This window comes from Pseudopodoces humilis, chromosome 5 (assembly GCF_049639895.1).
Source record: "Pseudopodoces humilis isolate 2021_Gansu_Grassland_sample_001 chromosome 5, ASM4963989v1, whole genome shotgun sequence".
In the NCBI taxonomy this organism is placed as follows: domain Eukaryota; kingdom Metazoa; phylum Chordata; class Aves; order Passeriformes; family Paridae; genus Pseudopodoces; species Pseudopodoces humilis.
In genome coordinates this window covers 13,835,226-13,860,944 of record NC_142204.1, presented here as the reverse complement: position 1 = coordinate 13,860,944, position 25,719 = coordinate 13,835,226, and the positions used below count along the sequence as shown (strand labels likewise).

General features: G+C 42.2%; 1 protein-coding gene across 6 annotated transcripts in view; it reads right to left on the bottom strand.

Annotated features, from left to right (window-relative positions):
* The window catches only part of ITPR2 (inositol 1,4,5-trisphosphate receptor type 2), a 248,590-nt gene that overhangs the window by 78,059 nt on the left and 144,812 nt on the right, over positions 1 to 25,719 (bottom strand). The gene's annotated exons all lie outside the window — the stretch shown is intronic.

Below are 25,719 nucleotides of genomic sequence, written 5' to 3'. Positions count from 1 at the left end.
CAGATTTCATAAACAGGTATAAGTAAGGTCTCTAATACTCAAGACAGAAGGAGGAAATTGGTCACTTCAAGAGCTTGGCAGTAAAATTAACATTTTTTCCCCTACTTTTACTAAACTGCTGGTTTTAATGAAAAAAATTCTGAAAAATATGTGCACTAGAAGCATTCTCAGCATTCATCAGCTCACCAGTGCCTGCACATTAGTGCAGCAGTCAAGTTTTCAATCAAACCATCTCTTTGGCCTCCAAAGACAGCAGGCAGTGGGGAAGCAAGTCCCAGGCACTGTCACACTCCCACTTCTCTCTTAACTTGGCAATATTTCCAGTGGCAACCACACACCACAAAGGGACTGCTTCACAGGCCTTGAAGACAATGGCCTTGTCCACCTGAAGAAAGTGCCAAAATGCAGGACTTTGTGTGCTGCCTGACAGCACCAACCAGCCATTCTTTCCTAGTTCTCTCATTTTGATGTTTTCATTTGATAATAGTCTGCACAGAATCCCCTCAAACAGCCAAGGAAAGTACAAAGCCTACAGTAAAATATCAAAAGTTATAAATACAATAGTTACAAGAAGAATAAGAAGCATCACCTACAAGGAATTTAGTGGGTGGGTTTTCCAGGTGAGGTTAATCCAGTGCGCTCTACACTACAGAGGAAGGCAAGGAACCAGAAGTCTCTGAGGAATTCACACAGAGACACATTCCTTCCCAGCCTGATTGTGATGAGGTTTAACCTGGAGTGGTACAGTAATGGACAAGGTACAGTACCCAAGCTCATAAGCAATTTTAAGGTGGGTAAGAGCACCAGCTCCTCCAGCTCAACAGGGCTGGGACCAAAATCTCCTCATCTCCTGAAGAAAAACATATTATTGATGGGAAAAGAGTTCCCACCAGAACAGATAAACATGGGCTGAGAAGAAGGCTAAAGTGCCTTTTCAAGCTCTCAGGCATATATATCATAGAATCATAAAACTGTTGCACAAATGGGATTACAGAGCAGAAACCCTTCCTAACTCCCAACTAGGACCCAATCCAGAATGGGCACTGCCTTGAGACACGATCTTTTCCTCAGAAAGGCTGGCATTTGCCATAGCACTTGACTAACTACTCAGTTTGAGTCAAGCTCCTCAACCAGCAATCTATGCAGTCTGTTGATGACTAATGGTAAATTATATAAACAGTCACAGTGCAGTCATGGGAAGAAACACCAAAAGCCATCTATATATAGTTAAGAATACTACCTGGGGTCACAAGCTCTATTGTTCTACCAAAACAGCCCTTATTTTATCAAGAAGAATGTTTAAAACCATAATGTAGCTTTTGACTAATAAACTGAGTGATTTAGCACTGGGGTCTGATTACCTGGAAGCAAGTAACTACCAGCACATCTCAGATCTTCCTCCTGCCTTGTTACTGTCAAAGACACTGGGGAATATGAAGATGTTTCTCCAGCTGGCTACAGAATGGGGAATCCTGCTCCACCCATATCCAAACTAAGGAACAGATTTCATTTCTTCTTCCAAGAAGTCTTAATTATTAGGATTCCTGCTCTCTCTCAACCTCCCATGAATACAGACAATAGCTGTAGTTCCCAGAAGCCAAAGTGTCAAGAGTCAAGGATGCCGTGTTTGAAAGGCAGAAATGTGGTGGAACCTCTGCTTTGCCTGACAGCTGTGTCAGAAATGCACCCCCAGGCTCAACCCACATATTTGCAAACTCGGGATCTTCTTCTCCTCTGTAATGACCTCAGGCAGCCATATGACTTCCATGAGTCTTGTGAAATGAGCTGCCACTACAAAGAGAAGAGCCCAGCCACAAGAACCAGGGCTGAGAAACGCACAGAGAAATGCCCGAGGAATGTATCAGAAACGCCGGTCACCTCCAGCATGTGACTGTGAGGCACCATCCTAGAAAAAGCTGGAAAGACCCCACTTCCAGAAAAAAGTGCTGATCCCGCTGGCGTAGGTGTGTGGGAATGCTTTTATGGGAATGCCAGCAAATAGAGTCAAGAACAACCCCATCACACGGACGAGACCGGCTGCTGCCAGGACAAGCCAGACAGCCACGCCATTGATGTCCTTGGAAATGGATTCCTAACTTAGCACAGCCACAAAATTAATGCTGCCCAAAAGCAAACGATCACAGCAGCAGCAGCAGCATGAATAAGCAGTTTGCTGCAGGTACTACTGACACTCGTGCCACTAAAGCAGAGGCCAAAAATAAAAGCAGTGCAGTGCTGTCTTCCCTGACTGCGTTTCTATACGAGGCAGAAGTCCCAGCCTTCCAAGCTGAATCTCTCCCCTGCTGGTTACAATACACTTTCTTTCATACCTCTTATTAGGGTATGGAAGTGACATGTAAACATCACTCAGCTGACTGCAACCCTTCCATAATGGCTAGAACATTGTATAGCTTTGGAAAAAACACAATGAAACATAACAGTCTTATTGTTGCTGATGAATACCACTGCATTGTCCCTAACAAAAGCTAGGATAAAGACTGAGGACACAAGAAAGCAACAACTGGATATTGTTGTTGCAGTTTTAAATAGCTGGGGATTGACAGGCAAAAGTTTCCAATAGGGAATAATTATTCCAGTAGGAACATGTAGACACAAACAAATTCCATTTTCTCAGTCCGTATTTCATTATACTCGTTGGTTTTTAAACTTGATTTAAATGCCTTAATACAATGGTTTATTCACTTGCCCTCTCTGAGCCTGCAAAAGGCTGGTTCCACATGAGGATGGGCCAGGAAGCAATGGCTGAGAGAGGTACCTAAGGCTTAACATATCTGCATCAGCACCAGCTCTCCCTATTACACCACCAAAACTTATCTGTCCTGCCTTATATAACTCTTCACACTTCTTAAGGAATTGGAATTATACATATGATGTTCTGGAGGCTGAACCAGAGGGTCTGGTGATCTCTTCTGATTTTCACCCTGTATTAAATTAATGAAGTGGAAATACTCAGATTATCAGTGATTACACAGAAAAGGCAGCTATATCCAACCACTATATCTGTGATACAGTGGATGATGTTGTGAGCATATTTCAGCATTAATCCAGGAAGAGGCATGAAATTATTAGGCTTATTAAATGTTCATATTTGAATAACTTGCAGCCAAGTATAAAAGAGGAGCTGTTGGGAATCTGTGATCTACTAATACAGAAAGTTTGGAAGAGACACAAAATCTCAGAGAACTGTGAGACATGCAATACATTTCCAAATGCAGCAAGGAGTACTTCTTATACTTTTTAATGATATCCAGCCCTCTCCCATGAGTTTGATATCAGTTCTGGGAGAGGCAAAGGAATGGCTGGTTTTGCATTCCATTAACACAAAATTAAAGGAAGCTACTATATACTGATGACAGTTTTAATATTGTCATCATGTTGTAACAATTGCCTCAATACAGGTTTGCCAAAACAGACCTTCTGAAACTTCTGAAGATTATCTTCTGCTTTTGCTAATAATGAAAATATCATTCTGGTAAAGTTTGATAAACTGTGCAATGTGACACAATCCTGTAAGGCAAAATTTTTATTAAGTAAGCCCAGAAGGCTAGTTATCAAATGGCTTAACAACTCAGTGACTGACAGAATTCAATGTGCAATTTAAAGCAAGAAATCATAAACAAATGTAGGCTTCTAATGGGCAAACTCATGAAGCATATATTGTCTGCCTCATTTGGGGCTTTTCTTAATAAAATTAAATAATACAGAAAATAATTATTAATTGTGTTTGGAAAGGACACACAAAAAAAGAGGGGATAAGGTCAAGTCACCACTAACAATTTAGGCATCATTTATTAAACTGACCAGAAGTAAACAATATGAGTGTCATTATGTCCAAAGCTCTGTATGTCTTAATAACAATAAAATACAGAATACACAAAAAACTGGAGGATTCTGTTCTAGGAGGTCATGACTTTGGGGAAGAATGAAAGGCTAGGAGAAAAATCAGTACAATGACAACTCCCCGAATCCCATAGTTCTGCAAAGGGTAACAAGAGCTGTTATGTGGGATTTGTGGGACTCTCTCACTTATTCACATGCAGCAGCACATTACTGTAGCAATACTACATCACAAGTTGGTGTCCATAGTTCAAGAAGAACACTGACGAATTGGATCAGGTTTGGAGAAGCTCCATGAGAGTGATTAGAGAATAAAACAAGCCTTTTCATCAGAAATTCAAGGCTTTCAATCTACTGAGTTTATCAGTCTAAGCAGGAACTCTGTTTCTGACTATCTGCATAAGAAATCTGATATAATGGATGACTTCAGTCTAAAGATAAAAGGTGCAAGACATACTGGTGAGAAGCTGAAAGTGGGGAAATTCAGCTAGAAAAGAGGTAGAGGCAGCTGGGTTATTAAGTTTGAGGGTTATGAATCTTATTTTTATTTTATATAACAGTAGTGGCATTTAGCTATTGGAACAGCTTAAGAAGAGGTGTGATAGTCTGTACTGCTGGCAGTTACTAAACCATGACTAGGTGGCTTCTAAGAGAGAAACTATTTGAAGATCTTGTGGTCTACATTATGAGAACAAGCTGGGTGACAAAAATATGTCATCTCACATAATCTATGAAGACATCATGCCACCTTTTCCTGTAGTAAATATAGATGAGGTTAGAAGCCTGGTTTTCTATGAAGGCTGTTCAAAAGACACCTTCTTCTACAAGTTTCTTGTCATTATTTATAAATGAAACTTCTACTTGGTCTGAGTGCCTGTTTCAGGATGATTTTTTTGGTTGTTGCTTTTGTTGTTGTTGTTGTTGTTTTTCACCTATTTTGTTCCCTTATTTCTCTTGGAGACAAAACATGGTGGGAAAAGGAGTTTTGTGCAAGTGGCTTCTGTGAAGATACCACGTGTGGTTTTATAACCTTTTAAATTATGATTCAACCTGCTCTTGAAATGCAAGATGACACAGAAATCTCCCCATCTCCAAAAGGGATCAGCTGAGGCCACGGCTACCACATGCATGGTGTTGCACAAGCATGGGCTTGGAAGAGAGCCCCGAAGTCTTGACTCCTATTATGTCCACAAAGTGGAAAATTTCTGTTTTCATGATGCCAGCAACTTCCAGGGGGCTCACAAATTGGGGGAAGCTGTTTGTTTTGGGGAGTTGTTTGTTTGTTTTTACACAGAGTGAGCTTTTTCTTGGTTTTGATCTTTTTGCAACAAGATGTTTTCATAGCCAACTGATAGTTGAAAGTGATATATTTTCACCAATAAAATATGACACCCAACAGCACAGTTATTTGCACGCTGGGGAGTTTATTTACCCCAGGGAAAAAAAGCACTTTCAAATATGAAGTTGGGTCCAGCTGGTGTCCAGTTCTGCTTCCACTAAAATTAATGGAAGATTTGCCAGCAACTTAAGTAAGAGAAGGAGCAGACACACACTTTGCCAGGCAAAAGCATTTTATCCAAGTCTAAAAAGAAGAAAACAACCCAAAATATGCACCAGGCTTCATGACACAGTTCTCTTAGGAGAGCAGAGCTGGCCACCCACACCTCTCAGCTGTCTCTCATTAGGCAGAGACACCCCACATTTAAAATGTGCCATTGTTCAATCCTACACAAAACTGGGAGGAATCCCACTTGTCTCAATACAAATTGCCTGCATTACAAATACTAACTGATAAACTTGAGACTGAAACTGATGCAGAGATGAGTTAACAGGTTCAGATAAAAAAAACCCAAGCACAACCTTCTTTAAAACCAAATTACAGTTGTTCTAAAAATGAGTTAATTTTTTAAGCAGTCTTTTAATTCTTCTTTCCTTTGCAGTTCCAGGTTCCATAGAAAGCTGGAAACTTAAGTGCCAAACTATTGCAAAACTACTGCTATTGCCAGTCCGTTTTCAATATGGATAGGGAAAAGAAGACTGGATACACCACAAAAAAACCCACAGGTTTTGCCTGATAACCATCCAATTTTGCACCCTGAAGAAACTCAGGAAAGCATCATATTAAGAGAAAGATTTTTTTTGGCAGTAAATCTAAAAAGTGTCTCCACTAGGAATACAGCAGGAGAGAAAAATTGTTTGGGTTGGTGAAAATCTCCGCATTGGGACGTTTAGACTTAGACTGAGAAGAAAACACTTTGAAAAACACAGTTTGATTTTGTAATTATATAATTTTTCTATTGGGCCATAAAGTATAAGTAGCTGCTGAACGGGATTTTTTGTTTAAATACCAGATCTCTAGATATGTATATATGTATTTATATAGAGAGAACAAGTCTTTGCTGTGGGCAAATATTATTGTTTTTATCTGTCAATTGTGCATATAAACTGTGCACTTACAAACTAGGTCATGTTTGCACCTCTGTAATTTTTCCTTTCAGACTTCCTCCAGTACAAAACAAAGCACTGAGACACACAATAACTCAAGTTCTCCACCACAGAAGGAAAATAATATAAGATTTGATCACAATTATTCCAAAGCATTTATGAGTACATCATCAATAACAGACTGTAGGAAAAGACCAGATCTGAGAAGCACAATTTTCAAAGACTAAAATTATCTAACTCTTATGCTGCAGGGGGTAAACTTTCAAAGTGATGCGCAGGGAGTTTTGCACACAAATCCTATTATGTTTAACAGGATTTCTGTGTGGAGCTTCTCATGCTCAGCAAGGAAAAAAAACAAAACAAAACTACCCCTAAGTGCCCTAATGTGAATATTTACCAAAACAGATACTTAATTTACAGATGCATACTTATGAGCACTGCTGTGCTTTGACGTTTCACAAACAATTTGCAACAGGTAGCAACGTAGAATAATAGAAGTGGCCAAACACCAATTTCATGACATTATTCTCTTTTGCCATGTTGCTATTATGTTGAACTTCAAAGCCAGAGCATTACAAATACTTGATTTACTAGCTAAGGGATGATCTGCAGATGCAGTGCCTGCCCTGGTTTGGATCAGATAAAGGAGAATCTTCACCTGTTGGCTCAGGACTTTCAAATTGGCTCAAGAGACACTTCTGCATTTCAGTTTTCTAGTCATTTTTACCTGCCACCAGCTCCACTGATTTCTTGACTTCTTCCTCGTCTACTAGTAAAGATCACAAAATCATAGGATGATAGCCTGGTTTGGGCTGGAAGGGACCTTAAAGGTCACCCAGTTCCAGCCCCCTTCCACTATTCCAAGTTGCTCAAAGCCCCATCTAACCTGGCTTTGGACACTGCCAGGGATGGGGCAGCCAGCCACAGCTGCTCTGGGCAACCTGTGCCAGGGCCTCACCACCCTCACAGGGAACAATTTCTTCCTGATATCCCATCTAAACCTGCTTTCTGTCAGCGTAAAGCATTGCCCTTGTCCTGTCACTCCAGGCCCTTGTCAAGGGTCTCTCTCAATTTTTCCTGTGGGTTCCCTTCAGGTACTGGAAGGCCACAATGAGGTCACCCTGAAGACTGATGATGACACTTCAGTCATCATAATTCATAATTTGCACCTATGTCACTGCTTACCTTTGAAAGAACCTATGCACTTCCTAAACCAGGTTATCAAAATTATTTTGCAATCCAGGTTATAGACTTCTGGAAATTTTACTTCGGATTTGACATGAATTGTGGGTAGTACTAATATAATACTAAATGAGTCCTTCTCATTAGTTCTTAATGGTTTCTAGTTTTACTGTGTACATGCCATTAAACCGTGTCCTGTGTCACTTTCTCCAACTGACAGAAATGTTCACAGTTAATATGAATTATTCTGTTAGAAGTGCTCTATGTGTCTATGAGAAGATATGATATGAGAAGAAACTAATTTTCAGCATTCTTGCAAAATATTCAAGGGGCATATGAATTGTCTCAAAACAACCCCAAGACCAAGTCAAAACTGACCATTTTTTCCTCCAGTGCCACTCACCTCTGCCTGAACACCACTGTATTCAACACACGGAACTGCCAGATTCTGTCTTTCCATGATTTAAAGATGTGCTTTGGACAATGATCAGCAACCCTGTATCCAGAGTGCCCTGACAGCCAGCCTGACAAAATGATCAACACACCTGGCACTTCTGAGAAACACCTCCTGCATTCTTAGATGGGAACCAAATCGTTGCTAATTTCTTGGATTTCAGGAATTAAGGGGAAAAAAACAGGTGTGTATATGTGTTTGTGTCAGTCTCCAAACATACATGTGGCTAGTGCAGAGGAAAACAGCTGGTCAAAACATATTCAGGCAGCTTCCATCAGTGCAGCACAACAGGAACAGTGGAAGGGAACCAACCTTGCAGCAGTTCAGAGCAGCAGAAATATTTAAAGTGTTATCAATGGTGTGTGGAAACATTGTCTTAGCATCCACCTTGCTGGAAAACCAGCACAAATAAGCTCCAAAAAACAATGTGGGTGTGGTCAGGATACAGTGGGAGATGTCCTAAGTGGTGACTGCAGTGATGTGCAGATTGTCCCTTTGCTCTGTGCTGCACAGCGTGGCAGGGAAAACAAAGCATCCCCCTCCTTTTCTAAGCAGAGAGCAATTCCCACCTGGAACAAAGCCAGCTCCTGCACTGGTTTCACTACCTCTACGAAATTAGGTGGCATTTCAGATGAACAGAAAAGTAGAGCAAAGTTAGACAACACTACGAGTCTAGTGCTTTATTAGCTATCCATTTTGACAGGGATAATTTGAAAATATTTATAATTCATGTTCCCCAGTTAAAAAAAAATAGAAGTATCAGCTTGAATAAATTCCCAGTATCAGGAATTTTCTATTCATGTCAGCTCTCCCAGCTGTATAATCCTTTTCAGGATGATATCAGGATGATAAGTGGCAGCTGAAGTTCAGCACCTAAAGTTTTGTGCTTGTATGAGAATTCCAGTTTCTATTAAAAAAAAAATCCAGAACAAAACCAACCACCCCACCATCACACTAATTTCTACTGCTCCTGGTCCTGGGAATAGTACTTGGAAGTGTGAAACCTGTGTGGCCAGAAGCAGAGGGCCAGAAAAAAAAAGAAAGAAGAAAAAAAGACTCTTCTAATATGTGGATGGGGTTTTGATTGTTAGGAAACCAAATCAAAGTAGTTTCATCATTTCTAGGAGCCTGACTAATGTCTTTGATTGCCAGAAGTAGCAAATATCAAATAAATATTAAGCAACCTCCTCTGGTAGATCTGTTGATTTTTGTCAGATCCTTGCTGCTGACTCTCAACAAGGACAGAGCTGCTGACACTTGGCTGTCACCACATCTCCTCTTCCTCTAACAGAAAATCCACTCCCAAGTAGCTAAGAAATAATGGCAATACAGGATTAGGAGGTAAAGCCACATCAGAAAGAAAGGACCCCTTGATCAAGTATGAGAAATGGATCATCTTGTGACTAAAACAACGTCATTCATGATCTGAGCTCTTGCTCCTGCCCTGGCAAAGATTGTGCTGCCACAGAGAAGAGCTGTGCTCTACGATATCCCTGGTGTTGAGCTCCTGAGGAGGCTGGAAGAAAAGCCTTCGGTAGGTTTATTCCCTAGCAATGAGGAACCAGGTCCTGGCTCAGACCCTGGGCTAGGCCAGGCTACCTCACCTCCCATTAATGTCATTCACAAGTGAGCAGGGTAAGAACCTGTCCAGGCTCATTCAGGGATTATTCTGGATTTTACCCACTGATTCACAAGCCTGCAGTGACTCGGTGATGGAGCTGGTCTTTCCTGACATATCTGAACTTTTTATGACAGAGCTTCTCTTCCAAACAACAGACAGACATTCTGATTTTTGAAGAGTAGTTTCACTAGGAAAAACCGCTCTGTTTCCAAAGCAGTTCTCAATCCTCCCTTTTAAATTAGAAGCCAAAATTATCTTTTCACTCTTGGAGTCTAAAATTTCATCAGTTCAAACACGTAAACCCAATAACATCCTTTGAAGTCTGCCATGGAATTAATTCTGACTTTGTGCAACACTGCAGCAGAAGGTTCATAAACTATTTCTATTAGCCAAAGTTGCTGCATGAAGCTGAAATGTTGTATTAAGAGAGTAACATTTTGTTTTTAATAACTTTCAGAGATATACTAGCTGTCACACCAGAGTTCAATAGTTTCTTAGCTGTCATCTTGTTTCAGGAGCAACAACAATTTCTAAATGCTAAATTTCCCAAGACTGGAAAAAAGTTATCTTCTATGTTCAATGGAAAAAAACCCAAAAAACATTGAAGCTACTCCATAACTATTTGAAAAAAATTACCAAAATTTATTTGAAATTAAATCAGCTGTTCAAAGGTACAGACAAGGGGGAGATGAAGTCACATTTCCATTAGCCTGTCTCAGCTTTTCAAATTCCCACTACTAAAAGACAGATTCATGTTTATATAAAATTTAATATGCAAGCTGTTCACCCATAATATTAAATTGCCTCTTTATATTTAATATTTGCTGAAATTGTGAAGTTATTTATCTCCCAGATAAGACTGCATCACATGTGCATTAGCTATTTCATCATACCAGATCTTAGCGTATATTTATTATGAAGATGTTGCCATTATAATGCATAAGTGTCTATTGCTTCCAAGGAGAAATATATTATCACTGGAATGTTCCTACATGCACAGCATGTAGCTATGGAAATACAATGTCTTAGACTTTAGAGGTGTTAAGTACAGCACAGATTGACTGGGAACCGACAGGAAACCTGCTCTGGAGGTCCTGTAACAGCAATTTTTTTCTCCTGTGTTTCAAATATCCCCACTCCTGACATCTCTCTGATAAATGCCATGCAACATCCCAACATCAGGGCTCAACAGCATTATGAAAACCAAGAAGAATTTTACAGTTCCAGTAACTGGGAAATAAACTGCACAGGCATGGCACCAAGTCAATGCTTTTAATGAACATAAAACAAAACCCACCAACAGTTTTACAGGCTACAGAACTGACTGTTTAGGCTGTTCTGATTATTGCTAGAATCATCTGTTATGAACACAGCAAAAAATCTTGAGAAAACACAGAGTAGGGTAGGAAATTACATAGACAAAATTAGTGCTCTAAGTTGGATAAGTGACACAGTTTCATCCAAGTCCTGTGTTTTCCACAGGTTGCTATTTCCTAGAAGGCTCAGAGAAGTGCTGAGAACACACAAAGGTATGGAAAACTCTGGTATTACAGATTGAGATTGCTCACCTCAGGAAAGATACGGCAAAAGCAGAGCAAAGCCTTAATGGGGTGGACTTGGGGAGGCTGGGAATTCCTGTCTCTTCTCCCACCCAAGAAGTGTCCCCCAATGGAATGTAAAGAGGATCAATGAAAAAGTGATAAAGAAGTAACTGTTAGCCCACACATAGTTAGATGGCCATGGGAAGTCACCAAGGCAAAAAATTCAGCAAGACTCAGAAGAAGTTTTGGGCATTTCTATAGACAACAAGTAAAACTAGTTACAATAGCAAATGTTAAAAAAAAAACTATGGGAAAGAAGAAAAAACCTCTTGCTTTAGGGCCCACAGATTTATGGTCTTACTGTTGAGGATTATCCCAAGACTTCAGGAAGAATAGAAAACTTGAAGTCTGCCTGCAGTGGGGGTTCTTAGACCTTCTGAAGCATCTGGTGATGGCCACACAGCAAGAAACAATCCTCTGGTCTGACATGGTCTTTAGCAATCCACATGTGTTCAAAAGAGAGCATTAAGTGTACCAAGTCTATTTTTATTGGATCCAAAAAACAGTGCAACCCACTGTAGATTCAAGAGGAAAATGCTTTTTATGACATCTCTGATGAGGAGACATGCAGAACACTACAGTGACCCAAAATATCAGCTGGAACCTTGACTCCAACAGGCCTAACACAGAACTGCCATAGCAAGAAAACACATTACCAAAATCCAAACATGAAAAAGGTCTGCATTTCATCTGTCTGATAAATACTCTTAGCAAAATATTACTGGTTTATACAAAAAAAGGAAAAAAAAAAAAACCAAGGAAAAAAACCCAAAACAAAACAAAACAATGGTAGAAACACTTCAGTTTTTGAACAAAGGCAGCTTCTTAGAGAGAAGCTCCAGGCTCCCTTCCCCAGTGAGACATTCTGCTGGTGTTGACCTGGGGACACACACTCACTTGCTCAGCCAGGTGACTCCAAATTCTCCTTTTCACTCCCACACAAGACTCAAACAAGTCCAAAGTACCTTATCCTCTAAGGCACTGAAGAATGTCTCTGCATGGCAGAGACAGCAACAGCATCAGCTGTCTCAGTGCTGATGACAGCCTATGAACACCAGATCCCTCATTTAGCCCTAAATAACACTGACCAGAATGTCACCATTATTTAGTTCCTTTAATTAATTACCTCTTTGCAAAGGCTTTGTTACATAAATTAGTTTCCTATACATATTAGTGCCTTTTTGTCTCCCTGTAGGTCCACTTCATGGTGAAATGGCTTTTTGACTGCAAAGGACTGAGTGTCACCCAATGCTTCCGCCTACACATCCAATGTCCTTCTCAGGCCTAAAACTCCTTGTAAGTAGAAGCAAGTATTAATACTCTAACTGTGGCACCATGAGCTGCTGAGACTCAGCCAAAAGCTTGACAGATTTATATAGTGCAGAAGGGATGATGCAGGAGACTAGAAGAGGATCTGGATTTTGTCTCTCCTGCTCTGCTGTCCTCCATCTTTTTTCTTCCTCCTTGTCCCCTCTGAATTTGCCTTTTTCCTCCCTATCCCCTGGCTGTACCAAGGACACATTATAATCCATGTGACACTTGATTTGTAGCTTTTGCCCCTCAGTTACTCTGGTAATCATGCCTCTTGTTTAACAAAGCAGCTCTGGAGGAGACCGGGAAAGGGCAAGTGAACATTTGGGAATGAAGCATTGGGTAAAAAGTTGAGCCTTTTCCTTCTCCTCCACACTTGAGTCACCAAGCCAAACTCTCAGCAGAAACACACCTGATGATTCACTATAGCGAAAGCATTGGAACTGACAGAATAAACCAAGATGAAGCAAAATGATGTCCAAAAAAAATCAGACAGGAAAACTTTAGGATGGGAGCAAGCTGGCAGATGAAAAAGTTCCAAGCATGGCATCTGGTTCTGAAGAGAATTTTCCTCAGGCTTTGGTACATGCAGATAAATACCTCAAAAAAAAAAATAGTAGATAAGAACAGAAACTCATCTTAATGAACATGCATTCTGCAAATCAACAAGGAGATGGGGAAGGAAGTAGGATAATTTTTGGAGTCTAATCTTAGACTCAACTACAAGAGAAGTCAAAGGAAATTGAGTATAGCAAGCACTGACAGAGAGGACCTAGATGAAAAAAATTCTATTGTAAACCTCACAGCAGGATGTTTCTGCAGTGTTAAGTAGAAACTTTAATTTGGAATTTGATTGCTGCAAAGCCCTTAACATTTTTAGCACAAGACTTAGGTTTAATTTGTATAGGTCTGAGCAACAGACATATTTACAGTGACAAAGGTGTTTTATTTTGTTTTCACTAGCAGAATGCTCAAATGGCTAAAATGAAAATGAAATTCTATTAACAAAAAAAAAAGGGAAAAAAAAAGATTCAGTGTCTTTTTAAAATTACCTGATGTTTAAGGCAGACTAAATTGAGTCAGTTTCTGGAAATGTGCGTGCTCTGACCTGTGTGAAAAGGCTGCCGAGGGACTGTGTACAGGCAAGACAGTTACCATGGATACCTCACTGCTTTAGGTGTAGAAGCTTAACATTACAAACAACTTTGCAGCATTAGGCTGCCGGCCTCATAAAAACACTGCAAAATAACAATGAGCTCTGAGATAACTATTATGATCTGCTTTGTGACATGCAAATATAAATCTTCTATCCTAAGGCAAAAGACAAAAGTAGGATTGAGAGGACATGGCCAGATCTTGCAGGCCTTAATTTACAGTCTGCTCCTGAAAGATGCTATGGTCTTTGGCTCACACTGATGATAATGGGACCTGCAAGCAGGCAGTTTGCCTCAGAATATTGTCCTCCTGCTTAAAGTTTTACCTAAATTAGGACTCCAGACTTGAGCCAACACAGCACAGGCAGAGGGAGATGCAGTCAGAGTCAAAAAAACCACAATTATTTTAAATTTTTCCTTTAACAGTGCAAGTTACTCTGTAAATACTACAACAGGATTTATGGTATCACCCACACTGATTGCATTGAAGGACATAAGATATTACAATGTATTCCCATATCCTTTCAAAAGCACTGGGTCTTTGTGGGGAGATGCTGACTGTGCCTGCTGGGCAGTGAGCTGTGTGCCTACAGAATATCCTCAGCAGAGAGAGAGGACAGGATATTTTTTAGCTCTACAACTGCAAGCCCATCTCTTGGCCTAACTACCACTGCACCTGTCAGACAGACAGTCTCAATGAGAAAAGAAAATCTGCTTCATACCATTCTCATAGTGGCAAAAGAGATTCACTCCCTCACACCAAACTATCTGACCTATTGATCCAACAGCCAACCATTTCTCAGACAGTGAATGCATCTGTCTCCTCCTTCACCCTGAGTGAAGGTTCACAGGGAATCACTTGAGGTGCTTTCTCCTGCTTCTCGTATTAAATTACACACAAAAGAAGGTTCAGGTGCAAGTGGGACTGGGGTTATGTTTCAGGGAATGAAAAATCTGTCTCAAGGAGATTTATGATTATTTCAAGTATTCCACAGCCAGGAGCTCACACAGATCAAAAGCAGAGTTCATAGCTGGCACTTATGACATTAATTAAGATGCTTCAACAACAAGATTATAGATGTATTTATTGTGAAGCTGTGATGGCCAAACCCTTCCATGAGGCAGGACAGCAGAACATTGTCCTGGGAGAGCTGCAAGTCACAGGCTGAGGAGCAATCAAGCAGTTGGAGCTGATGTGGGATGCAGAGAGGGGCATTCAGCTTGTGAGACTCAGCTAAGCACAGATGCGCATACCTGCAGTGTTTCATAAGCAAACAGCAGGTACCCCTCCAGCATTTTGCAGACATACCTAACAGAGAAAACTGGACTCCTTTCATGCTCTGTCAAATATTTTTGGCAGTGGGTGCATTCCCCTACACTGTAATTAATTTTGCACTGAAGGCACCCTGAGTTTTAGCCAGCACAGAACCATTCTTTCAGTCTTCATGGCACAAATCAAAAGGGGCTCATCCAAATGACTGAAACCCTAGACCCATGCCACAAGAGACCACTTTTTCAATATCAGGCTTTGTGCCCATAATTACAAGAAGGAATAATACAGATCACATAAATGGCAAAGTAATTGATTCTATCTGCAAACCAGGTAGGCAGATTTTAAATAACACAGCACCAAAGGCCCACTTGGCTTGTTTGAGAGCGCTGTGGGTGCTCAGGTCCCCTTGCAGCTCTTCCCATCAGGATTTCTACTACAGCTACACAAGTTTTGTAATGATCAGGAGCAGGTGCAATGACTGGGAAACCTTTAAACCAGTAAACACCAATTTCCCACTGGGCAAGGGTGGAAAACTTCCTGCTTGCTCTGACTGATCCCACTGGGAACACTGAGCAGGCAATGCTATAGCTGCAAGGGAATGAGGAAAGTGCAGCTGGAGTGATCCCATCATAGCTCTAATAACATTAGAAATCTTTTTACTGGCTTTAATGGGATTTGGATCAGGTGCAAAGGAAGCCACCTTACATTCCCCTGATCTGTTATTCCTACCAGCACTGCGAAACAACCAAATCCCAAGCACCTGTCTTTGCATGTCTGCACTCCATGAAGGATACAATCCCCCTACATCCACACACAAACAACCTCTATAGTTGTAAGAGAACTTGTTTCTCAATCTGTTAATGAGAGGAATTAGTAAAGGAGGCAGGAAAAGGAAGCAAATAATTAAATACAAATTTTTAACTTGGTATTTTCCCCTCTAACAATGTTGCTGTGCATTTTAAACAAACAACCATCCAAAAGAGGCCTGTAAGTGGCTAGAGCTATACTTACAATATTATTAGTATCCAGAGACAGGGAAACAAAGTACTCAAAATGCACATTAAAGCCTCCCATGTAACAGAACTGTGCTGCATGTCCAAAACCACTGCTAATACTGTATGAGCTGCAAGAAACACCACCTGATTTTTCTGGATTCTCCCTGTGCCACAGTTTAATATCAAAGGGAGTATTTTAAAAATACTTCATTATACACAGTGTTGGCTGAGGTTTGTCACTATTCCTTGCCCTTCTAATGAAGAGATTAAGTGGATTTACAGGAAGACATAAACTCCTTAGTGTTTTCCTAGATAAAGAATCCCACTCCTCCTCATTTAAAAGCTGCTAGCCTTGCTGTAGGTGGTAATTATGATGAGGGTGAATTGCTGTGGTTTCTGTCTGGCAACACCCAGCACTGGCACATGCAATCCCCACAGTGTCTGGAAACAGCATTACATCAAATCATCCAAGCTAGTGGCTTACACAACCAGATACACCCCTTTGAAATCTATCAGCTCCAGGGACTTGCTGTGTGTGCTTCTGCTTCTCAGACATCAGCTTTGTCACTTTTATCACACAGGTGTCAGCTTCCATTAAAAATAAAAGTTGGAAGCATTGACCTTTAGCCCTACTTAAAATCTTAGGATGAAAAAAAAATAAAAAAAAATCTACATATCAAACAGCAAAGAACTGCTTGATTTTAACACCAAATCTGACCTCTGTTCATAAGAGGCTGTGGGTGCATCTACGCATCACTATGGAGGGGAACCTCAGAAAACAAGACAGCATCAGAAAGGGAAGCTGCAAAATTCTGCTTGTGAAACTAATTCATGAAATGGGTAAATCTGGAGCTAGCCTAGAGATCCCTAAGGCAGGGCAGCACTGCACACTGTAAGCAGGCACTTCCCATCATTAAATCTAAGAGCTATGGATCAGGTTCTTAATTAAAATCAGTTCTGCTGGGATATCTGCACCATCAAAATTAAAAATCACAGAGAAATCCCAAACAAGGCTTTCATGTCTCCAGCTCTCAAGTAGCCATATCATACTATGTGAAGACCTGTGAATAAGAATTGTCACGTGAAATCAGTGGGACCAGACATCAAACAGGGACTGCCCAGCTCAGAACAGCTGTATCTGCAGCATGGCTGTGTGCTAAGTAGGCAACAGCCTAAGCCACAGAATCACTGCATTTTCTACACGATTTGAAAACAAACACGTTGTACTTTAACAAGAAAAATTGTAACTATGTCCTTGGAGGATTGTTGTTCTGTACCAAAGAATTATTTCCCTTCCCTCTCCTCTCGTCCCCCACTTCCCTCCCCTATGAATTAGTAAATGAATTTCTGCCACAAACCCTCAAACCATATTCTTCCCAATCAAAGAGTCAAACGATACCCAAGAGAGCAAGGCAGCACAGAACCAGTGAGATCCTGCAGACAGCCAGACTGGGTGGAAAGCTCCTGTCACTGCCACACACAGATGGGCACACACAGACAGCCTATGGGGGGAAAACAGGACAATACCAGAAAGAGGATTACATCCAAACTACATTGCTGGAAAATGTTCTCCTGCAACTGGACAGCTGAATCATCTGCAACCAGACCAAGAAAAAAAGATGATGTGCAACAAAAGACAGTCCATGTAATTTAATAAATAAGCAGAGATTTGGTGTTTTCCTTTTTTTTTTTTTTATTTTTTAATTTTTTTTTTTTGTATTTTGATCTTACACCACAAGTTTGGAAACAACTCCTTAAGGGCAAGGTCCATATTATGGGAGAATCCAGCATGGGCAGTTATAGGCAAAACTATTATAATCTGCATATATTTCCAGGGTAAATGAAGCTTGCAGTTTAGCTGAGGGACTGCACTTTGGTGTTTTAGCAAATGGGGGACATAATGTGTGCCTGTGAACTCAGACAGAATACAGATCCAAGAAGACGGGATTCTTATAATTTTATTTTTTTTTGTAAGACACAGTGCTACAGGGGCTAAATAAAAAGCTTTTGAAAAAGTCATTGCACATAGCATGAGAATAAAGTGCCAGTCCCAGCAGTGGCCGCACAGCCGGCATCCACATTGTACAACAATCGCACAGCTCAAATCGTGACTATGAAAGGACAGCCCAAGCAGCAGGTGGGATGGAAGGATGGCAGGGGGCCATACCCAGCACCTCTCTCTCCAATCTCTCTGCTCATCAGTCATGTCACACGGGCTGTTCCCCTGCACAGAACATCCAGAGGAACAGAGAAACTAAAATGCGTGTCCCGGGCAGGGGAAGCAGCTGGCAGGCATCTGTAATTGAATTCCAGAAGGACTTGGGCTATTTTTAAAACTCTCTGTAGGCTGGCTTTCTTTTTTTTTTTTTTTTTTAACAGGTGAACATTTCCAAAACTCAACACAGTTTTAAAGTTTCACTGCCTACATCTCCGAGTTCCAGAGCCATGTAAAAATCAGGCAATAGCAGCAAAGCCCAGACAATCAGAACCAGATTCTAAAACTCTGCACCAAGAAGGGTAAAAAAATAATCAGTTTTCTCTGAAACTGTATATTTTAAGCATAAAGAACTTTTGTCTTGAAGTGCAAACACAAACCCTCTTCTACTGTATTTATACCCTACAGGGTCACTGATTTTCTAACAATGCCAAAATAAAACAAATGTCATTATTTATGTGCTGTGCTTCTGCAGTATCTAGTAATCCACAGCTCTGAGGGCACATTGGTATTTAAGGAATGAAGCCAAATAAAATGTGGGCTAGAGAATAAGAAGAGTTTTGCTGTTTTCTTTCCATAAGTGGTACCTGAATAAGGTGATTCCATTTGACCAGTCAAACACTTTTAGCACTGGCAGAGTCCAGCAGGACTCCTGACATGCTTTTGTTCATAAGCAACCTGACCTACTCAAGCTGTAGTAAGAGCTTTCCACACCTTTGGAGCTCCTTTATCTCTGGTAATGCCTGTTAGATGATAACCAGAGTCCTAATATTCCCTCTCCACACCCTGGGAGAAGAACAGCCCTTAATTCTGAGAGGAGGCCTGGTGGTAATCTCCAGCTGTCAAGAGTCTGAATCTGTTTACCTGTCTGGTAAACTGGTAACCTTACTTCCCCTGCTCAGGAAAGGCAGTCTGGCACCACTTCCATACCCATCCTTGGAGGGATCAGCAATGGATGGTTAAAGGACCTGAAACACAGCTCAGCATGGCTGATAGGAAGCAGGAAAAACCACGGACTGCTAAAGCTGCAGAGAGGAAAAGTTCTCATTTTGCTCACAACACAGTCCAGTCTGAGCTGTACTCATTTATTTTTTGAGTTGCTGCAGCAAGTTAAATTCTCTGATGGTAATGAGCAGTCACCAACTGCATCACCAACTCATTAAATCAACTCAGTATCCACTCGTTAGCAAACACATTTCTACTCTCTGGTTTTAAGACTCACTGGCTAGCAAAAGCACAGCGTATTATATTTGTTGGGGTATAATTTCTATTATTTTTTTGTTCTGATTTGTGGAAAACGATCCTTATGTAGCAGCAGCATGCCTCCCTCTATTTTGACTGTGCTAGATTATACACAAAACCTGTTACTTTTAGAAAATACTCAGAAGATAAAGCCAGGGATCATTTTTCAGCACTTTGCAAGACAGGGTTATGTAACTATACATAACATTGTATATTTAAACATGGGTCTGCTGTATATAGAGAGGTGAAGAGAAAGAATAGAGGAAAAGCAACAGAAGGGAAGAAAAAAACCTCTCAACCACCAAAACAAAATACCATTTTGTGATGCTTATTAATACAAAAACAACTCCAATAACTTCTTAGAAATACAATAAATACAGGATAATAGAATCTGTATCATATAAAGTGATATTATTTGTTGAATATTCCCCAGATGCACAACCAGTACACCTGATCTTATCAAACAGCACTGGAGTTTGTTGCAAGCACAGCTTTATAAATGGCTATTTCCTCATGGTAGTGCTGGCAGGGGAAATGTTTAAGAGGAAAATGTTTTAACTGCCATGCAATCAGACTGCCTGTAAGCAGTATATTCTGACCCTTAGAAAGTAGGGGAGATTTAATACAGCTCAAAATTTCAGAGGGTTTGGTTTCTTCACAGCTTCTGGGCAGCACTATTATTCTTTTCAAGGGCAAGACAATGAACATTAGCTTCCACCAGAGAAGGAAAGATGGGATTTCAAATGGTACTGTGGAGAAATGGTGAATGCTGCAGGGTAGGGATGGGGTTGCACTTGTCTTTCAGCTCTGTTATGTCAATGTGTTCTTCAGATGGTTATCAATAAAAATTATTACTTAAATTTAAAGCTCCACATTTGGTGGGGTTTTTTGTCCCCACAGTCACAGGACCTTTTTTTTTTTTTTTTTTTTTTTTTTTATCAGAGACCTGGATAAAAGGTGAGAGGTAGATGGCAAGAACATCTGCAGCTTCACGCAGGCACCTCTATGCAATGCCACCGGGGAGAGTCACACACTAATTTATGGGTACTCCTCACAGGCCACCTGCACTGCTGCATCCTCTGCCAAGCCCCGCATCCCCCGACACGGGGAGGCACCTCTGCTGCGTGCCTTCCCGAGGCGGCGGCGGCGGCAAAGCGGGAGAGGGGCAGGTTAATGAATCAGTCGCTGTTCCACGCTCTCGCGGCGAGGCGGGGCAGAGGGGATGGAGCGGCGGCTCGGTCCCCCGGTGCCGCTCCCGCCGCGTTACATAAGGCGCAATTCCCGGCTCCCTCGGGCGGCGCAGGGGATGCGTGCTCCATGCAAATGCAGCCCCGCAGGAAGCTCGGGAGCCATTCCCCAGCCCCCGGCGGCGGGGCCGCGCTCCCCGCGGGCTCGGGCCGCCGCTCGGAGCCAGACACTGCGCCCATTACATAACAGCGCCCGCGCCTCCCCCGGCAGCGCCGCTCACATGCGCCGCGGTCACATGCCCAAACAGCTCAGAAAATCGCTGCCCGGGCAAAGGCGATTACAGCACCGGGGCCACTTTGAAAGGTGGAAGCCGGCGCCTTGCACTCGCCCGCATTCCCCCGGCACAGCGCGCTCCCCGCGGGAGCGGCCCCGGGGCACCCCTGGGACACGGCTGGGACACGGCTGGGACACCGCTCTGCCCGTCCTGCTGCCAGGGCTCTCACCCAAATCACCTCCTGACACGTGTGGGGAGGGCTGGAGCCTCTCCTGTCCAACGCGTGGTCACCACACAATCCCGGGATCGTTAGGGCTGCAAGGAACCTCTGGAGCTCGTCCAGCCCAACCCCCTGCCTTGGTGACACAGGAACGCGTCCAGGGTTTTGAAATGCCTCCAGTGTCATCTGGAGGGATTTTCTGCAAACAAGACAAGGTGGTACTTGATAATGGATATATATATATATTGGCTGTTGGGGGTAAAACATGCTCCTCCCCGTGCCAAAGCCAGATGCCCTCCAGGGAAGTGGGTCCCTCCCAGTGTCACCGTGTGCAGGTTTGCATCCCCACAGCTACGACAGATACAAACATTTGCACAGATGTGACAGCCACGGGTCACAAGTGTGTGGGATGCCCCAGGTCTCCTAACCAACATCCATCTCGCTGCCTCGGAAGCTGGTAGCCACCCCACCCACGCTGGGCAGCAGTACCTGTGTGCCAGGCACGTTTTTAGGGGAGGGGCTCCATAAAAGCTCTTCTGCTTTGTCTTTTGTTGGATCACCCCCTTGGGTTGCAGATTTTTGGAGCCACCTTGACCCAGAAATCCTCCTGCAGGAGAACAGGCATTGCAAATCAAGTTGGCCAACACAGCAGGAAAAGTCTCTGGAGTCTGTACAACTCAAGAAGCAGATTCTTTCGTGTATGCCAACATTTCAGCAAATTTCTAAAAGCATGTTTTTTTCCAATAGAAGCCAACTTCAGAACAAGAATTTACACAGTAAGCCAAGCTTAATAAATTAATTTTTTTTTTTTTTTTTTTTTAGATTTCATGCCATTTTTTCCCCCAACAAATCTCTCATTCACAAAGCCCAGGAGCACACTCCTTGATTTAGGGAGGAGAAGATGGGCACCCTGCCAAGCTGCAAGGTTCTGCACTGTCATACGCAAAGTCCTGCTTCCACTTTCAGAGAGAACTTCTCTCAAGGTGAGTCACTCAGTCCTCTGGAGAGGAGCCCGAAATGGGAGTGAGCTTGAAAAGTTCCCTGTGCTGCACTGACACGTGCCTGTGGTGGTGGTATCTCCCTGTGCAGCAAGCTCAGGGCAAGAGGCAACGCTGTGTTCAAGTAGCCTGGCAGGGGGAACCTCAGTTCCCTTCCTCTGTCCTTCAGCAACCCTCCTCACCACCAAAAAATCTAGAATTACCAAAGTTCTGGGCCTAAACACAGCGCTCACCGAGTCAGAAACAAGCATTAGGGCAATATATCTGTTGACCAATCTCAGGGGAAAAAAAAAAATAAAATAAAAAGACAGCTTCCCCAAGGGTGGCTGTTGCTCAAGTCAGATGGGCAGTGGAACTTGTTTTAGCTGCACATGTGCTTTCCTAGCAGGAACGTGTGTGAAAGAGCCCCTTTGTGCAGGGCTGCAGCTGCCTGGTGCTGCTTTGCCACCTCCTGTGGCTCTGGAGGCCCCTGCTGGAAGATGGAGCTGGACCAGCACGGCATCGGCAGGGGCAAGAAAGCAGCTGCTTTTCAGCTGCAAATTCAAGAGCTGAGAATCATGCAGAAGAGGGTTGAGAAAACTCTTTTAATTTACTCTGATTTTACTACCTCACGGTTCTTGCAGGGGGCAGAGCCCCAGCTGGCTCAATAGTAAAATCACACTGAATAGCTTAGCAGCAAAACAGACAGATAGTGATCAAAGTACTGAACTTAAGACACAGAAGCCATAAACTGTGGGGTAGATCAAAAGAGAACATCATTCCAGCAACATTTCCTTTCCTGCTCCCAAAAAAAGTCTTTCTTCAGCTAAAAATCAGGAAAAAAAACCAGAGAAAAAGGAAAAAGTATGTGCAAAAATAGGAAAGAGAAAGTTTAAAGAGACAAAGGAATCATTTCTTTAGTTTCAGATTGTTTATAGTTTAAAAAATAGGTTAAATACATGATGAATTAAAGTATATATCAAACAGTTGATTTCTTGGGGTTCTTAAAATTTTGTTTTGCTTTTTAATTTTTTTAAAAAAGAAGTAAAAGACCTGCATTTAAAGTACCCAATGTGCTAGAATTTGCTACTGAGTTAAAACAAGCTCTTTCAGTATCGCATGTATGGAAATAATCCCTTTATATAAACAGCTTCATCTAAGTCAAGTGGCTCCCTGCAGACCACACTGGGGACAGCAAACCCTTCTCAACACCCTGGCTGAGCATCAGGTGGGACTCCAGGAGGAGCCAGTTCAGCTGCCACCTCCCAGCCCTGTGCCCACACACAGCCAGCACTGCTCTCACCTGATGCTCTGCACAGGCACAAATAGGAACCACTTTGCCCAGATTTCTGCAGTACAAATTACTCATTCCTGTCTAAGCACACCCCAACTCTAAGTAATCTCCTAAATTTGCTGCTCTCACTGATGTTTTGGGTTGTTTGGGGTTTTTTCTTCATGAAAACATTTCCCCACACAGAACAAAAATCCAAACTCCAACAATAAAATCTGAGGTTTCCCAGGCATGATGTAATTTGCTGTAAGAATACTTAAATGGGAAGGAAAAGAAGAAACAGTTCAACTTCCATTTTTCAAACAGCCCCTTCTAAGTCCTTTATGGTTGGTTTTATTGTGAGAATTATCATTACTACAACAAAGTGCCAGCAACAACCAGGGCAAATTTAAGAAAGACTGTGACATATAACCAGAACAATCCTCTATGCCATTCTGGGTGAATTTACTGACCAGCCCCCACTTTATTGCTAGCAGTGAATTACCACTGTTAACATCATCTGCCTACAAAAGCAACCTAGTTAAGTGGGTCTCCTTGCAAATTTAAGAATACTCAGGCTGCCAATCTATTCTTCAGGAATATTTTTTCAAAAATGTTCAAAAAAATGTAAAAGAACTTCCCAACGATATGCAGGGCTTTCAGCATTTGTTTAAATGCAAAGATTTTCATTTTTAGATAGCCACAGTCAAATATTTGTATATTTAGAAGAGTTTGGTTTCTTAAAATGCTGAACTGCACCCAGTAGAGCAGCCTGGGAGGAACCTTAGAGCTGGGAACCTCTAACTGGTCACAGCTGAGAAAACACCTGGTTCAAGAGAAGCTTGTTGTTCCTCTGGAAGCAGTAAGGAGTCTTAAAACTGGAAGACCTGAGAGTCAAGTTTATATAAATTTCTTTTGCAGCAGAGACAGGCAGACTGGTATCTAGCCCTACTAGATGGAGGGCTAATGGGACACAAATGCTACTGTAGACAGCTAAGGAGTCAAAAAATCACGTTTTTTGCAAGAAAGAGGAGAAAAGTAGTAAAAAAATAAGTGGGGGAAGGAAGGGTAGAAAGCTTGAAGGAAAAAGGAATTTAAGGAGACTTTGCTGGTGTAACTGTTCAATAACTGGGAACAAAATGTTTTGAACAAGTCTGCCAAAAGAAATTTTCAGAGTGACAAGGCCCTGTCCCCAGCCCCCAGTGACAGGTCTGTACCTGGAGTTACCAACAATGGTCCCACCCTGCTGAGCACACTTCCCTGTGCCCCAGCTGAGCCAGCCGAGGGCCAGCAGTGCCTCTCACTGGCACCCCTGGCAGCAAAAAGGATGTCCTCATGGGAGCTCTGAGTATTCTGGTCTTTTTCCCACAAACTCCAGAGGTCAGGTAACCATAAATGAACCTGGCTTTTATTTCAGTAAATAAACACATGCATAATTCAACAAAGCATACTTCAAACTCTGGGATCTGTACAATAAAATCAGAAGAACAGACACTTTAAAGATTCAGAGAAATCCCAAATAACCTATTTGTAATTTAAAATCTCATGATTTTCAAGCCAAATCTCGTGATTTGTTTGTGGCCTGACTCAGGGTTTTCAATGCTTGGGGCTGGCAGCTCTGACTAAGCAGGGATATGAAATAAGAGCGAGAGTGACTGCCTGCCAGGCTTCTGTTTTCCTGGGACAGAAGACAAAGCAGCTCTGACAATTCCAGCTGGCAATACCATCCAGGCACTCCTCCAAGGCCAAACATGCTGGGTAAAATCCTCATCAGACCAAAAAGAAAAAAAAAATCCTATCAGAAGCGGTAACTGTGGTTGCTTAATAGCTGTTTTCCAAAGTTCAATATAGCATATATTTTCTTTTTCTTGAAAAGGGGGAGAAGGGGGAGATGGGCCACATTACAGACTAATCCCTTGCCAGATGTCATTAGTGATGAAGTCCCTTAGAAATTACATCAGTTTGAAACTAATCAGAAAACAGTGAGTTTCCATTTCCTCCTCCTGCCTGGCTAGACGGAGACCTCAGGATCAGCTTTCATCTGCAGCCTGGAATCAGCCCTCCTCTGCGTCTTGCTTGGTGTGGCAGGGGTGTTAAGCAAGTAATTGCGACCATTAAAAAGAAAAATAGCTCACTCTCTCCTGCTCCCTGTCCCTGTCAAATACCAGCTCCTTCATTAGGCTTCCTGGGAGCTGTCTCAGCACTCTGCAGGAGATTCTCCCTGCTCCTGGTGGAGGTGGGTGCATCCAGCTGTGGCACACATCTCCAGCCACCACCCCTGTGTGCTCCTGGTGATGCCAAACCGGCAGCTGTCCCCTCTCTCCTGATGACCCCAAGTGTCCCCTCACACCTGGTATCTGGTAAGACAGCCTGGGCAGGGAGTGGAATCTAATTTCCACCCCTCTGTGATGCCCAGCCCTTCCTCTACTTGCTCACAGG